This window comes from Crocuta crocuta, unplaced genomic scaffold, assembly GCF_008692635.1.
Source record: "Crocuta crocuta isolate KB4526 unplaced genomic scaffold, BGI_CrCroc_1.0 scaffold425, whole genome shotgun sequence".
NCBI lineage: Eukaryota > Metazoa > Chordata > Mammalia > Carnivora > Hyaenidae > Crocuta > Crocuta crocuta.
The window spans coordinates 112006-129233 of record NW_027531909.1 but is presented as its reverse complement, the minus strand read 5'-3'; the positions used below and the strand labels follow the sequence as shown (position 1 = coordinate 129233).

Genomic DNA, 17228 nt, shown 5'->3' with positions numbered 1-17228 from the left:
TGTCTTTTCCTTGCCAAATCTCCCAGTCTGTCTCCCCCTCTCTCTCTGTCTCTCTCTCATATATGTGTGTGTATATATATATTTGATAAACTCTACTTTCACCTCCTGCTGGCTTACTCTTCATTTGCATCCTGCATGAAGCCAAGGACCTCTTGGCTGGTCCAGCGAGACACCCTTTGGGTCCTCGGATAGGCCTGCCAGGATCACAGACAAGACAAAGCTGACTTCAGTGACTGAGGACAAAGACAGTGATGTAATGTGCATTCAACTGGAAGAATCTTGAGGGTATGCAAGCACCCAGATATAAGCCTGTTCTTGGGTAGCAAAGGGAGATATGGATACCATACACATTTGTTTTTAAGTTTTTTATATATTGGGGTGGGGGGAAAGAGAGAAAAAGAAAGGGAGAGAGAGAATCCCAAGCAGGCTCCACACTGTCAGTACAGAGCCCGATACAGGGCTCAAACCCATGAACTGTGAGATCATGACCTGAACTGAAATCAAGAGTCAGACACTGAACTGAGTGAGCCACCCAGGCGTCCCCATTACATTTCTAAAATTTTTCAGCTATTAATGTACAATGTTAGAAAGCATCTGGGTCAAACTCATATATATTCAAGAACATTATGCCATTTCCAAGCTCTCCCACACACCAAGGACAATCTCCTTGATCTGGAACAAAAAACTTTAGAACTAAATCCCACTTTTAATTTTGCTTGCATTTTTGGATTTTTTTAAACCAAGCATTCCATTATATTTCCATGAAAAAATGAGAATGGGAGATATCCTTCTTTCTGGAAAATACTTTATTACTCTAGGTGAAGGAAATCAATCTCTAGTATAATAAATTATATCAGTTGAAAAACAGTGTATGTAAAGTTTATAGAATTTTTGTCTGGAGTTGGAATCTACAGTTTTTGGGAAACCTTCAAAGCAGTTCATGATCACAAAAAGTTTTAGANGGAGGGTGTTATGCTGAGCGAAATGAGTCAGGCAGAGAAGGACAGATACCATACGTTTGCAAGTATAGGAGGATTAGGAGGAACTTAATGGAAGACCGTGGGGGAGAAGAAGGGGGAAAATGGTGGGTGAGAGGGAGAGAGGCAAACCATGAGAGACTCTTGAATGCTGAGAACAAACTGAGGACTGATGGGTGTGGGGGGTATGGGGGATAATGGGCAGGGAGAAGGGCACTTGTGGGGATGAGTACTGGGTGTTATATGGAAACCAACCTGACAATAAACTATTTGNAAAGAAAGAAAGAAAGAAAGAAAGAATTACTCATCTAGAGAAATAGTTGCATTAACTATTCTTAAAGCAGGCAATAAATATTCTCTGTGAACTAGGACTTTGATGGACATTGGAGGCAGTGACTTGGGATAATGGGCAAGTGTATGGAGTCCAGTAAGACTCTTCTGCAGTTTGAGAACTACATCATATGCTTTACCACTTAGCATTCCTAGGGTAGAATTAAAATCCTCCTAATAGAACTGAGTTGTCTCCAAGAATTCATACCTAAGAGAAGCCTGTCCCTCCTCCTATCAGATAAAGATTCTCTTCTGAATGTAATTTGAGTTAACTTTACTGCTGAGACAAACAGGTACTTGAAGCCCCAAGTTCAACATCATAGAATACAATAGAAAAAAATTATGATGTTCCATTAAAAAAATAGAGTTAATCTCTCTCATATCATGGAGACTAAAATGGAGCATTTAAGAACTCATGAGGAATTAGGGGGAAAAGTCAGCTTTCTGCGGTCTATTTAATTTGTCTGTGTTGAAATTTAACACTCAGAAGCTTTTAAAATGGAAATGTGAAATTGTGGTCAAGTTCAAAGAAAGGAAAATGAAATTCAAGCAAAGGTGGATTCTGTATTAAATGCCAGTTCACTCTGCATAACCTGTTAGATGAAGCTCCTGGTACAAGCGGGAACATAATAAAAAATAAGGTTGAAATGGTTTACTTGGTGTTAAGAACTACATATATGTTATTTCATCAATATATGCTTCTTAAATAAAACCACAGCTACCTGATTCCACCATCCAAGACTTCTCACTAAGAACATACTACCTCTTGAAACTTTTTGATTTCAAACAACTTTATTTTTCATGATTATGGTTGTTACTATAAGTTCTAAGCCTCTGCATCACTCATCAGAGGGGTCTCTCCCCGTGCAGCAGTGTGTGAAGTAAAAGCCAAGGTGTCTTCATAGCTGAGTACCTGCCTGTGTCTCCAAACAGTCCCTGACCCTATATGCCCTAGGGTTTTGATTCGCCTTCCTGTTACCCGATGTTGAGCTTCTCCAATGTCCTTTGTGACCATCGGGTCCCAACCACCAGATTCTACAACTTGGCCCAGCGAACCACATCTGCCACTACCTTGACATTAGCCAAGTGAGATTGATTCTGGACTTCTTACCTCCAGAACTATAAGATAGTGTTATTTAAGTTAGTGTGGTTTTAAGCTGCTAAGCTTGTCATTTGCTATAACAGCAATGAGAAAAATGCAAAGGACCAAGAATATACTGAAAATGGCTCAAGGGAATTTGGGGAGAATGATGGATATGTTTTAAAACCGGATTTTGGTAATAATTGCACAACTTATAAATGACTAAAAATCATTGACTTACACTCTTAACACAGGTGAATTTTATGATATGTACACCTTAATAAAGGTGTAATTAAAATACATGCAGTACTTCCAAGGAGATGTAACTGCTTATACATAATGCTTTATACACTAAAAAATTGTTGAATCTAGGTGATGGATGAATCTAGAACAATTCAGATAATTGACTTCCTCAATTTTTCTTTCTGTTTAAAAATGTTCTCAATACTAAAATTCTTTGAATTTGTCATTTGGTGTGATAGAAACTAAATTCTAGAGAAAGAAGATGAGATCATTGAATAGTACCTTATACTACTGTATCATATTAAATAAAATTTTAAATCATTAACTACTCTGATGCCTTCCTAATTGATTTTTAATTACTTAAAAGTCTTCGTAACATACAGGCACTTATATAATCTTGGTGGAGCATTCTTATAAAGAATGAGAACCAGGCCCTTACTCAGAAATATAACCCTATGTTATAACATTGATCCTATAAAAGAAGCAGGTTTTATTAAGATTTAGGGGCGCCTGGGTGGCTTAGTCGGTTAAGCGTCCGACTTTCGCTTAGGTCATGATCTCGCGGTTCGTGGGTTCGAGCCCCGCGTCGGGCTCTGTGCTGACTGCCAGCTCAGAGCCGGGAGCCTGTTTCAGTCTGTGACTCCCTCTCTCTCTGACCCTCCCCTGCTCACGCTGTCTCTCTCTCTCTCCTAGAAATAAATAAAACATTAAAAAAAAATTAAGAAAAAAAAAGAAAAAGATTTAGACTTTGGGCCTCTTTAAGAAAATAAACTGCTGAGAATGCTGGCTAACTGCTTTTTAAATTTGTTCACACGTATCAACTCTTTTTTCCCCCACAACAACCCCTTCAGAACGTTTTATGTCTAAGTCCATTATAGAAACATTCACTTTAAATATCCTTGATTGTTGATGAAATATCATCTCAGTGTTTTGGTCTTCACAGTTTAGATTGGTGCCTGCTATATTTATGTCTTCTTAGAGTCATAACGTTCCAGACATAGACGGATAAAGACGTTTGCATGGCTGCTTGACAGAAAGTCTATAGCCTCAAAATAGGACACATTTTTATACTATAGTAGGGCTATACAATGGTGAGTACATTTTATTGTCACTCATATTCACAACTCTTTCATACTGTATTCCATTTTAAGAACAGATATAAATCTTTTTTTCCAGGGTTGCTTTATGTCTCTAATGGAACGTTTGTAAACCAGTGTCATAAATGTAATCAACAGTGCAATGTTCATTAGCCAACGTGAACAGAATCTTATTATATGTGCATTTAAGTTAACTGAACTGTTATAACCTCTGCAAGATAACAATAATTTTTAAAACTAAAATATTGCAAAATATTGTTTGTGTACTTACTGTTATAGACTTTGTCTCATTACCAGAGACCTTTCACATGGGTACAGATGTGTACAGAATGTACTATATATACCCTTACTTAAATGGGCAATTAAGAGAATTTTTTAATGGTGCTTTGACCCTAATACCTGTTCAGTTTTTTCTTGCCTTACTTGCTGGCTCTAGTACCTAACGCCCAAACACAGGGCAGATCCAAAGACACGCAACCAGGAAAACCACCTCTGACATCCACCCCTTTCCCCGGGGTGTTGGTGCCCACTTGGTGCCCCTGACACCCTTGCATATTTCACATACATGCGACTTCACTAGGGACACAGCTGTTTCTTTACACGCCTGCCTCTCCCACTAGGTTGTGCTTCCCTTGCACTCAGAATCCATGTTTTATTTATCTTTGTATCCCCAGTGCCTGGGGCATCCTTGGCACTCAAATAAATATAGCTTTTGAATAGCTGCAGTCAGAATGCAGATTATTCTGGGTCAACGTTTATTGAACATCTGCTGTTCGATAACTGTTTTGGTCAGGCAGGGAACATAAGAATGAGTGGATCCAAATCTGGTGACTGCAAAAACTTGAAGTATATTACAACTTAAAGAAGAATCTTTTGTGGTTGGAAGATTTTTACATATTTTAAATCTTGCCTACTGTCCTTTAAGTGAAATTGTATGTAACCTATTTAGAAAGTGTTTAAAATACATTTGTAATTGTAATTTTTTTTTCAGTGTAATTGTAATTCTTATTATATATAACTATATTTCTATAGAGTTTTTTTTTGGGGGGGGAATGCAAGCAGGGGGAGGGAAGTGGGAAAGGGAGAGAGAGAATCCTAAGCCAGCTCCATGCCCAGCACAGAACCCAACACAGGGCTTGATCTAACTGTGAGATCAGATCATGACCTGAGCTAAAATCGAGAGTCAGATGCTTTACTAACTGGGTCACCCAGGTGCCCCATTTCTACGGTTCTTAAATATTAATAATAGGTAACTCTGCCTGGGGCCATTATAAGTACTTTACATACAACACCGTTCATCATTTATACTCAATACTTCATACACACTATGTCTATATAATTCATATACAATACTTTACCTATGTTACAATGTATCATTTATTCTCCATGCAACTACTCGCATTTTGCCCATTTTGTAGTTGAAGTAACAGAAGCACAGAGAAGTCAAATAACTTGCACAAGTCATTTAATGTCGAATATCACAGAGCCAACATTTTAACCTGCTCACTTTCTCCCCTGAGCTTTAGCACAATATTTTCAGCAAATCCACAGTGTAAACCTCCTCCTCCATACACACACAAAGTTTAGTGTTATCAAGTTATCGAGTTTAGTGTTATCAAGTGTTATTCCATCTAAATTCAGAAAAATCCCTTTGTTCTGAATAATTTAAATAACCATGCCAGGGATTGCAACACAATCTGATCCACACAAGAACGGCCCCGTCACAAAGGACTTGCTGATGGTTGACAAATGTGAACTGCAGCTTCCCATTGAAAACCAGGGCTTCTGAAATCAGGTTCAAAGCTGGGATCAAGCCTTGCAGGCACCTTCTATCTGAACATAAAATGACCAAATGGCAAGTGCACCATAAATTCATCATCTATTTGTTCTAAGCAAATCTGGCTACTTGTTCACGGATATTAAATTAAAAAAAGGAATTATTCAAAATTAGTTAACGGGGATTAGGAAGGTGTGTGAGTGCTGACATGAGAGTTGCAAAATGTGTCGTGCTTGCCTTCTCTAAGCTTTGTGTTTTTCTACCAATACGGATCATTCTATTTATTGATGTATTTATTATTTTTATCTTTCCTCCTCTCCACAAGTAATTGAGACCTCAAAACCACATATGTGTAAGGACGGATTTTCCAAAATCTGAAAAAAGAATTAGAGCCAGAGAGAGAAGGAAGAGATTTATATCAGCAACCACTGAGAAAGACAAGTTAACACCGTTGAGAGTTACATTTAGCACACTGAATTTCTTGGCAGCCGTAGCTAAAAGAGAAACATTATAAATTAGGTGGTTCACATTATCTGATACAAGAAAGCAGTTTGGGACACACACAATTTTTCCTAACATTAAACTCTACAAGGAACTTCTCTCAGGGATAAAGATGCAATGGATGATCTGAAATGAACAGATAGACCACAGTTTTGTAAAAGAGGCAGAAAGTTCTATTGTTTCTGATCTTCTGAATCATTCCCTTGTTTCCTCACATTTCTGTTGACTTGCATCTGTGTAGCATTAGCCCCTCCCCCCATATAATCCAATGTCACCATTGTGTAATGTCAAATAATTAGAAAAGCCATTGCTCCCCCCACTAAATTACCTCAAAATCATATGACCAGAACCCAAGTCAGATCTGCACTTCTGTTCCAACATTTAATACAAGTGGAAATTTCCGAACAGGAAGAGTCTAGCAGGCTAGAACCTCCTCAGGGGCAAGGACTCCGTGATCAGTGAAGTCCCAAATGAATAAACACGTATCAAACCGCAATTCTCGAAAAAAACATTACATGAACAGATATGTGCACTTTTTGGGAGGGGGTTTGGAGGGTTATAATTCTTTATGTCTGAGGGTACAGATATAGAGCTTCTGATTTTTCAGTTTAGCAAAGAAAGATTTCAGAAAACCCTACATCTATTATTGCTGTGATTTCACAAGGAAAGTATGAAGGGCAAAACTTCAACATAAAAGACAGTCCTCTAAGTTGAATACATTAGCTCTTTAAAAACCTGGTTACAAATTCATATTTCTTCCTCTTTGCTGTAGACTGGTGATAGCAACTACATATCTCGTCCCCAAACTTCGCTGTCACCGACATTCCAATCCTGTTCAGTGCCCTTTATTGACAAAGTTTTAGAGTGAGCAGGCAAGAAAAAAAAAATGTATATATTTTTAGGACCCAGATCTGATTTCACGAAGCAGGCCAAAAAAAAAAAGGGTCAATTCAGAGTCGAGAGGCAGTGGATTGATAGCTGACATATCAACCTACACCCAAGCCCTGTCCACAGCCCATCACCTCGGACTGATCCCTGCAAGGCTCGCTTCACCTATGATATCAACAAACCAGGTACACTCCTGCCTCAAGGGCTTTGCCTTGCTCTTCTTTAGCCTGGAAGATTCTTCTCCCAGATATTCGCACAATGGCCCCTCATCTCGTCCAGGTCTTTGCTCAAATGTTCTCCTCTCAGGGATGATTTCCCTGGCTACCCCAATACCCCATGCCCCTTCTCTGCCTTATTTTACTCTATAACACTTAATGACAAATGCTACAATTGTATACTTTTTTATTTATCTTGCTTATATTTAGTGTCCTTGCTAGACAATGACCTTCACAAGAGTAGAGATTTTGTCTATTTTGTTCACTCTTGCATCTTCACCACTTAGAACACTGACGTCTCAGAGTAGGCAGTTGATAAATATGTTTAATAAATGGTCTTAAAATGTAAATATTTATATACATTTAAGTCAAAAGTAATGAAAAAATATATAGTCCTAGGGGAGCCGGAGTGGCTCAGTCTCAGTCAGTTGACCTTCTGACTCTTGATTTCAGCTCAGGTCATGATCCCAGGGTTGTGGGATGGAGCTCTGCGTCGGGCTCTGTGCCTAGCATGGAGTCTGCTTAGGATCTCTCTCTCTCTGTCTCTCTCTCTGTCTCTCCCTCTGCCCCTTTCCCCCACTCATACACTCTCTCTCTCTAAAATAAAAAAATAAAAAAAATATAGTTCCAAAACAATTAAAACATACATCCATGAAAAGACTTGTATAAGAATGTTTCTTGCTCTGGGGCACCTGGGGGGCTCACTTGGTTGAGCATCCAACTTGGGCTCAGGTCATGATCTCACACTTGTGAGTTTCAGCCCCATGTCAGGCTCTGCACTGATAGCTCACAGACTGGAGCCTGCTTTGGATTTATCTCCCTCTCTCTCTCTGCACCTCCCCCACTGGCACTCTGTCTCTCTCTGTCTCAAAATAAATAAACATAATAAAAAAATTTTTAAAAGGAATGTTTGTTGGTCTCTTCACATTAGCCCAAAACTGTAAACCACTCATCTGCCCATCAACAAGAGAACTGATGTATATGCTTACAATGGAATATACTCATCAACAAAAATAAATTAACCACTGGTATACCAGCAACATGGATAATTCTCAAAAACACATAGAGCAAAAGAACCCAATTATAAAATGTACCTACTGTATGAATCCTTTTATATGAAGTTCCATAATTAGCAAAACTAATCTATCGTAAGAAAAAATCAGAATAGTATTTGCCTAGGAAGAGGGGAAAGGAATACAAGGGTACTTTTTGGGATGATAGGCAAGTTCTATATCCCAGTTGGGGTGGTTACCAGGAGTACACACTTACCAAAACTAATTGAATGACAAACATAAAATGAGTGCATTTCCTCCTATGTAAATTTTACCTCAGTGAAAAACTCAGTCATAATTTGGATTAAAATAAAATAACAAAACCAGTCTGTAATCCCAATTTGATAATAATCTAGTAATTAACGAGGACAATGCATACATTCTTCTAAGTTTAGCAAGAAAAAACAATTACAATTGGAATGGCATTATCTTGGTTCTAAATGGTTTATCTGGAAATCAATAATTTTATTTCAGAAGAAAGATAAATATTTGGCATACTGATGGTTTGAGATTTTTTTCTCACAACTAGATGTTTTTGTATTATAAACAACTTTCTTTTCTTTGTATTACAAACTAGATACGTTTTAAGATAAATATTATGTCTTCCAAATTAAAAATCATTTTTAAAATTCAGTTGGGGAAATGAAAGGTCTATGAATCAAATGTAATTGAGAATTTAATGACATTTCCAGCATTACAATTGTTCAAACTGATTTGATTTCAAATTTACTTGGGGACATGCTTTAAAAACGTGTGCTTTTCCCCCTCCAAGTGTCAACACAGCTCATAAGTAGCTCTACTTTCTGGATTAGTAGAGAGGAGATATTTCAGAGGGAAGGAACAGTGAGAGTGGTGGGTGAATTTTAAAAGAGGCAAAAACAACAATGGACTTGATTTTACTCAGACTGTTTGAGATATGACAAGGAGAAGTTAACTGGTCCTCTCCCCAGGCAGCCAGACCAAAATACATAAATGTACTTGATATAGCTAGTGAATTCATACAGTCAGGTGTATGCTAGCCTTTCAATATCCTTTGCTTGGTTCTTCAGCTAATGAGTCAATGCCAAGGTTTTCAGAGTCCCTATAATGTCCAGTCAGGGAGGGGAAGGAGTCTGGAGTCCACTGGGTCTAGATGATCCACTACATTACAGAGTTGTTTAGATGAACCTTACGGGCCTTACTGGCTCCCAGAACAGGACCAGGCTATTTCGTTCCATCCCAAGAGATCCTAATGTAGTTGGGGGCTGAAGTTTCAAATAGATGATTCAGGGCCTAACTCTTCCTGTGTGATTTAGGGCAAGGTATTTAACATTTTCTAAGAATTGACATCCTGGTTTGTAAAATACAGCTACTAACAATACTTAGGTCAGTGTTGTGGTGAGAATCTGATGAACTAAAGCATGTCAAAATCTAGCACAATGCCTCATGATGAGTAAGTACATAGAAAGTGTTATTGTAGGGACACCTGGGTGGCTTAGTCAGTTAAGTGTTTGACTTCAGCTGAGGTCATGATCTCATGGTTCATGGGTTCGAGCCCCACATCGGGCTCTGTACTGAACGCTTGTTCAGAGACTGGAGCCTGCTTTGGATTCTGTCTCCTCTCTATGCCCCTCCCCTGCTCATGCTCTGTTTCACTGTCTCTCAAAAATAAATAAATGTAAAAAAATTTTTTTAAAAAGAAAGTGTTATTGTAAAAATATGTTAATTAATTTTAAAGATGTTGAATTCCTGAGGGGTTCCCAAAAAGAACTTACTTTTATGGGGCAAGGCTCTCCTGGCATACCTGAAGCAAACACAGTGCCTAGCAGATTTCTTTTAGCCATAAAATCCAATATTTAAGGTAGATCATATTTGTGGGCTTTGCCCACAGCAGTCTCAGGCCCCCATGGTAGTCCTGGGGAGGTGCCTTAGCATTCTGTTGGGAAACTACCAGATCTTCTATCTCCATTGTAGACCTGCTACTTCAACACCCATTGGCCTCTCCCTCTGGGTAGTCATGGGAGCCAATTAGGCCAGTATTATCCTAGATTGTGTTTACATACCAAATTAGAAAAAAAAATTGACACTGGGAAAATCTGGATATGATTAAATCCCAAACTTTAAGTAGTAAAAAGAAAAAGGATAATTACTTGAAGAATTAAAGAAAGAAAAAAAATGTTATAATTTTATAAGAGAAAGAAGAAAGAAATAAAAAAAGGAAGGAAGATAGTTTCTGAGCTTTGTAACAGCCAAGGTAAAGTGGGAAAAACTGAAATTTTCTNTAGAAAAAAAAAATTGACACTGGGAAAATCTGGATATGATTAAATCCCAAACTTTAAGTAGTAAAAAGAAAAAGGATAATTACTTGAAGAATTAAAGAAAGAAAAAAAATGTTATAATTTTATAAGAGAAAGAAGAAAGAAATAAAAAAGAAAGGAAGGAAGATAGTTTCTGAGCTTTCTAACAGCCAAGGTAAAGTGGGAAAAACTGAAATTTTCTTAAGTTCCATCTTCTGCTTAAAAATCATTTACCAAATCATAGAAGAGACAATTTTCCTGGTCTCATGCACTGAGATCCTTTTATCAGGTCAATGTCAAAATAAGAAATATGAAACAACATGATATATGGGCCCTCAATATCAAGTTTGAAGTGATTTTTTTTCAATGAAATGGTATTCTGTATTGCACATATGGCCCTTTTTTTCTTTGGCCCCTACTTAGTCCTCATTAAAAGCAAATGACAGCATCATAAGTGGTAATTCTATACATCTAGTGTTGCAGAGATGCGGTTCAGGCCTACATGGAAACAGTCAAAAAAGAGCTGGAGTTCAAGGTCCTGCAGGGGATGAAAATATTTAAGATAAAGATAATTTAGATAGAAGATAATAAAGAATTATAAAGGCAATAAAGCAGAAGAGCCATTAATTTAGACAAAACTGAAATACCTTACCAATTTGTGAGCCAGATGATAAAGTCTTGTTCTCAGAAATTAAAAGACTTTCTAGGAATTGTGCAGATAGCAGAATCAAGAAAAGGTAAGAAAGTGAACTGAAGAAATATACTGAGTGCATGCAACATGCCAGGCCCTCTGCTAGATGCCTTCACAATAAATCACTGAATCTTCAAAACCACCCACATGGTCTTATAGTCTCCTAGCAGTGGAGGCCAGTGTCAAACACATTTGTGCTCTAAATTGTGCTCTCTGCATCTCTTCATATGAGTCATGGAAATGACTTCTATGGGCCACTGGGGAAGGGGATGGAGAGAGACAGAGAGAGAATGCTAAAAAGCGGCACAGAGTATGTACCCAAAGGATACAAAAACACAGATTCAAAGGGGTACACGTACCTCAAGGTTTATAGTGCATTATAGCCAATACTATACAATAGCCAAACTATGGGGAAAGCCCAGATGTCCATTGACTAATGAATGGATAAAGAAGATGTAATACACACACACACACACACACACACACACATACACACACAATGGAGTATTTACTCAGCCATCAAAAAGAATGAGATCTTGCCATTTGGAACAATGTAGATGGAGCTAGAATATATTATGCTAAGCATGGTGAGTCAATTAGAGAAAGACAAATACCATACGATTTCACTCATAGGTAGAACTTAAGAAGCAAAACAGATGAACATATGGGAGGGAGGAATAAAGAAAAAGGAAAGAGGGAAACAAACTATAAGAGACTTAAAGAAGGGCCTTTGGGGGGGCGCCAGGGTGGCTCAGTTGGTTGAGCATCCGACTTTGGCTCAGGTCATGATCTCCCAGTCCGTGGCTTCAAGGCCTGCATCAGGTTCTGTGCTGGCAGCTCAGAGTTTGGAGCCTGTTTCAAATTCTGTCTGCCCCTCTCCCACTCATTCTCTATCTCTCTCTGTCTCAAAAATAAATAAACTATAAAAAAATTTTTTTTAAAAAAGAGTGGCCTCTGGGTGGCTCAGTCATTTGAGCAGCCAACTTCAGCTTCAGGTCATGATCCCGTGGCTCATGATTTTGAGCTCCACATCAGGCTCGCTGCTGTCTAAAACCAGTATCGCACAATATGTTAACTTAAAAAAGAAGTGGCACAGCAGACCAAGAACCATGAAAACCATCACATCCTGAGTTTCACGTACATGAACACAGTATGGTCTCTACAATGAGAGCTTTACTGAGAAAGTCCGATTTCAGTCCTTCTTGTGTAGAGACCTAAAAACGTGAGCAAAGAGTTGAAGATGAAAAGAAATGGTAAGGAAAAGAGCATGGGGAGAGGATAGCAAGCAATCTGGGGACTAGCTGGCGGAGGAAAGGGCTGCTGAAAGTACTTCAGTGATCCGGAAGAAAAATTGTTGCCTTTGTTGAAATGACCCCAACTCGACTGCAAATAGAATGTTGGTGTAGAACTGGGACTTCTCTGGTCCTGAGCAACAGAACTTCCATTTTTAAACCTGCTCTAAATCTTGCCCTACCTTCAGCAAAGCAGCCGGTGCTGGGTTACCCACCAACACTCCTTCCTTCCACATACCCACCCCTCAGGCAATGTATTCTTTTATGACACCTGATCACTTTTAAAATTCCTTACATCTGTCCAATCTGTAGGCTTCAACCAGAGCTTATCTGATTTTTAAAACTTGGGAGGTAGAGGGGCCCCTGAGGCTCAGTCGGTTAGCATCCGTGTCAGTTAAGCATCCGACTTTGGCTCAGGTCATGATCTCGAGGTTCATGGGTTGGAGCCCTGCATTGGGCTCTGGGCTGACAGCTCGGAGCCTGGAGCCTGCTTTGAATTCTGTGTCTCCCTCTCTCTCTGTCCTCCCCTGCTCATGCTCTGTCTCTCAAAAATAAAAAAATAAACAAACAAATAAAGGTTAAAAAAATAAAATCCTTAAAAAAAAAAACTTGGGAGGTAGAGATTAAATGCAGAGATAAGACATGATTTGCCCAGCCTCCATGTGGCTCTAGATATGAGCCCTTCCAATTCATGAGTTTACACTAAGAATTCTAGGAAAACAACTTCAATTCCTATTTTTTTAAAAGAATATTTAACTCATATCCTGCTTTGTGGAGATTAAATAAAGCCATCTACCAAACAAAGTGTCTGCACTTCTGTGTGTAATTGAATCATAAGACATTTGTACATAAAAGAATAATAATACCAAACATCATAAAAAGCAGGCTGGGGTCGTTAAAAATTAATCCCTTACTGCTATCATGAAGGACAGTGAGAACAGTTGACAGCAAGAGGACATGCACATGTGGAAACTGTTCAGACGAGACTCGGTTTGCAGAGGAAAGGGTGTTGGCTGACAGAAATGGTCTAGACATGTCTTATAGATGGGTGATTCCAGAGTTCATAGAATCCTCAGAGGAAGGATGCTTAACCCTCAATAGGAAATTTGAAGTAGACGACTTCTCTTCACATAGCTAATAAGCCGAAGGGGTATCTCTAGGGGACAGGAGTGAAGAGCTAGAAAATATCATCCTATTCCCTTGTGAATAAGACAACAATTTAATAAGAGCTTTTGGCTTGTTTATTTGCTTTGGGGGAGGGGGTTGAGGGAAGCAGAGGGAAAGGAAAACAAAGAGACCATACTTAAACATGCATGTTGAACGTAAGCCATATTTCCATTTCAGAAATGCCAAAATATATGAAAATGTGCATTTTAGAATCAATAAAATCTGGTAATAAAGCTGATATATTTTTTAAAAAAGATAGTACAGATAGGTATTTGCTCTTTTTTCATGGTCATTTGAATGTCCCCATTAATCTTGTAAACTCCCTAATAAAGGTGCATACTTAGAGATATAAGGTTAAAATGTAGAGACTTGGTGGAAACAAAATTTCATTTATTATATAATCAAATCTCTTATATTTGATAATCAAATCTTAATTACAATGTGAAATGGGCAAAAGGGTTATTTTACACAGGAATACAATGTAATCACGGTTTCCTGACATATTCTATATATGTCTGATTGCATATGTACAATCCTTCATGTGACCATTATAAAAATGAACATATATGAATATATATATAATGAATATATTATACATATATAAATTAACCCAAGGGGAACAGGTCAATTTGCTCAACGATCTTTACCTAATTATCAGTTAGCCTAAATTCAACTCCCTTTTAATTTTAATTTATATGTCCTGATAGTATACTTGTTTTTGCCTCTTTTGGGCAATAAACTCATAATACAGTTTGAAGTGGCCAAGATAAAACCAATTCTAGTTTGGTTCTGGCATAATTCACCTTAGTTGCTTCTTCTATTTCTATTGCTGCATGTGTGGAACGATACACACAGCAGGCTGAAACACAGGTGTAAGAGCGACACCACCCATCTGAATACACTCTGACTTATTAAGCCTGAGAAATCACAGTCTCTCTTAGAGACTACGTTATTGTGTTGAGACTATGTACATTGGGCATCTACACCATATTGGAGCTGCTGCTCCTCTAAACCCTGTACAACAGATGTGAAATTTTTCTATTACTACTTATCACAAACTACTTCAAACAACAGCATTCATTCTACAACTATTTATTGAGTGCCTACTATGGGTTTGCTATTATGCTTGATGCCAGTGGTAGACTGTAGTGGGGCAGAGATGGGTAGATGCCATCAAAAATTTATGCTCCCTCATGGGGCACCAGGGTGGCTCACTGGTTAAGCACTTGAGCCCTGCTTCAGACTCTATGCTGACAGTTTGGAGCCTGAGGTCTACTTAAGACAGTGTCTCCCTCTCTCTCTCTGCCCCTCTGGTATTTGCTATCTCCCTCCCANCACTGGTTAAGCACTTGAGCCCTGCTTCAGACTCTATGCTGACAGTTTGGAGCCTGAGGTCTACTTAAGACAGTGTCTCCCTCTCCTTCTGCCCCTCTGGTATTTGCTATCTCCCTCCCTCTCTCTTAAAAATAAATAAGCATTAAAAAAATTTCATGCTCACTCTTCTGGTGTTGAGGTGTTCCTACAAAAACGTTATACTTCCCCAGACCCCCTTGTACCTTAGGTGGGGCCATGAGAGTAGTTCTTATCAACTGAGAGTGTTTGCAAGTGATATATGTCACTTCTAGGTCAAGGTGATTTTAAGTGGGTGCTTTCTCTATCCTCTCTTCTTCCTAGTGGAAGCAGAGGGTTCTGAGGTCCTAGAGAACAGTAAGAGTCATCAGATAGAAAAAGCCTGGGTCCTTGAATAATCGTGGAGGGAAGCCACTCGTGAGCCAGGTAAGAATAAGGAGGATATAACTATGCAGAAAGGGAAAGAAAGGCAGAGATAAAAGCATATATAAGGTGCTCCTAGTAGGAAAGTACATATGTGAGGGACGAAAAAAGACCAGAACGTTTCAGCAGATTTCCTGCTTGCCAAATACCATGTATGTCATCAGGGGTAAGTCTTCAGTGCCATTAGAAAACAAAAAGTTCTGATTAAGGTAAAAAAAAAAAAGAGCAAAAATTATATGGAAAATAACATCTGTCCCAACATGGAAGTCTGGTACTACTTGTACTCTATTGCCCATTACCTCGGCTACCATTGTTATGTATAGCTCTTTATGTTTTATAATCCAGTGTGATCTTATGGACTTGAGATGTTGAAAAGTACAATGTTCAAAAGTGGGATACAAAAGAACTCAATTATTTACAAAATGTTCAAAATCTAATGAACACATACTAGAAAAAAATATAAATATGTTATATTTCCTTTAATTTAGAAGATAAAAATTAGTCTTTGCACAGGCTCCAGTGAATCTATAAGTCTCCTGAAACTTCAGGCAAAAGTCTGTGGGTTTTGTGCATAGATGCATTTTTCTAAGGATAGGTTCCATTGCACATATCTTATTCTACAAGATTAAGAACTAAAGGGATTAGTGTCTAGAAAGATTAAAAGTGTGGGGGAAGGAGAGGGCAGAGAATCAAACAGTCCAAATGATGCCAAGAAGAAATTAATAAAGTGCTGAATTTTAAGTGAGCTAGTAATTAGGCAACAACACGGTTTAAGGAAATTGGCCCAGGGCCATCCAATGAACTAAGCCTCCTTCCAGTTATTATTTCATTAGTATAACCAACATATCCTCAGAGGCCATATTTTATTTTCTGTAACAGATTGGAAGAGGAAAAAAAAATCAGAGTTAGAAATATTAAGTGCCTTTTTCAGAATTTGCAGGAGAATCCCAGGACCCCTCCAGTTACTGCTTTTCGCTATTAAACATCTGATTATTCCCATAAAATTGAAATGGGTGCCAAGAGAGCTCTTACCCTCAAAATTTAGATGTCTTCTGTGTGCTAGGGCCCAGTGTTTGCAGTGATTAACTTAATAGGGAAGTTCTTCCACATTAGCCAAAATCTATATTCTATTCTACCTTGAAAAAGAAAGAACATTTTTTTCTTAACCTTCAAATTGCAGACCAACCAGTCTGAAGGATGATCTTTAACAATTCTCTGAGTTTTCTTTTCACCAAATTTCAGGACCACATTTTCTGACCGTATATCTGACCTAATGAGAACACAATTTCAGACATGATTTTTCCAGTGTTCATCACAGTTATGCTTCATCTTTTTATTGGAAACTTAGATATCATTTGCAAGATCTTTCTAAACAGAGGATTCATTTTCTTTTTTATTCCACAGACAGGACCTGCTGCTAAACTTAGAAAGAGATGCCTGGTATCTAAATATTGACAGTACTTTAGTAAGAAGCCCATAAACCAGTCAAATTCTGGCACAGGTGTGTTCTGCCAACCCACAGCCCCCCATGTAAGAAGACCATTCCCTCCATTCCATCCCAGAACTATAACTGACTTCCACCATCTACTTCAGAACACAGTGCTAGTTGCTTTTCCTGACACCCATTCTTCCCATCTTTCCTAAGAATGGAATTCTGATTTTTAGTGGGGGCATATTATTACTCAGGACTTTTTAAATTACCTTTTACTGTGCGGGATGTGACCATATGAATAAGTCTGAACAAGAATTTTGATGGGTTTGATAGAAAGGCTTATAGCATACCAACATTCCCACTGAGAACAATTAGCACACAAGAAATAAACAACAAATATGTTTAGTTCCATTAAAGGATTGCTAAAGCAACCAGA

General features: G+C 38.3%; 1 long non-coding RNA gene across 3 annotated transcripts in view; it reads right to left on the bottom strand.

The window, feature by feature from the left end:
* LOC144240362 (uncharacterized) overlaps positions 1 to 17228 on the bottom strand; it is a 74169-nt gene that overhangs the window by 36152 nt on the left and 20789 nt on the right. The window lies entirely within an intron of this gene.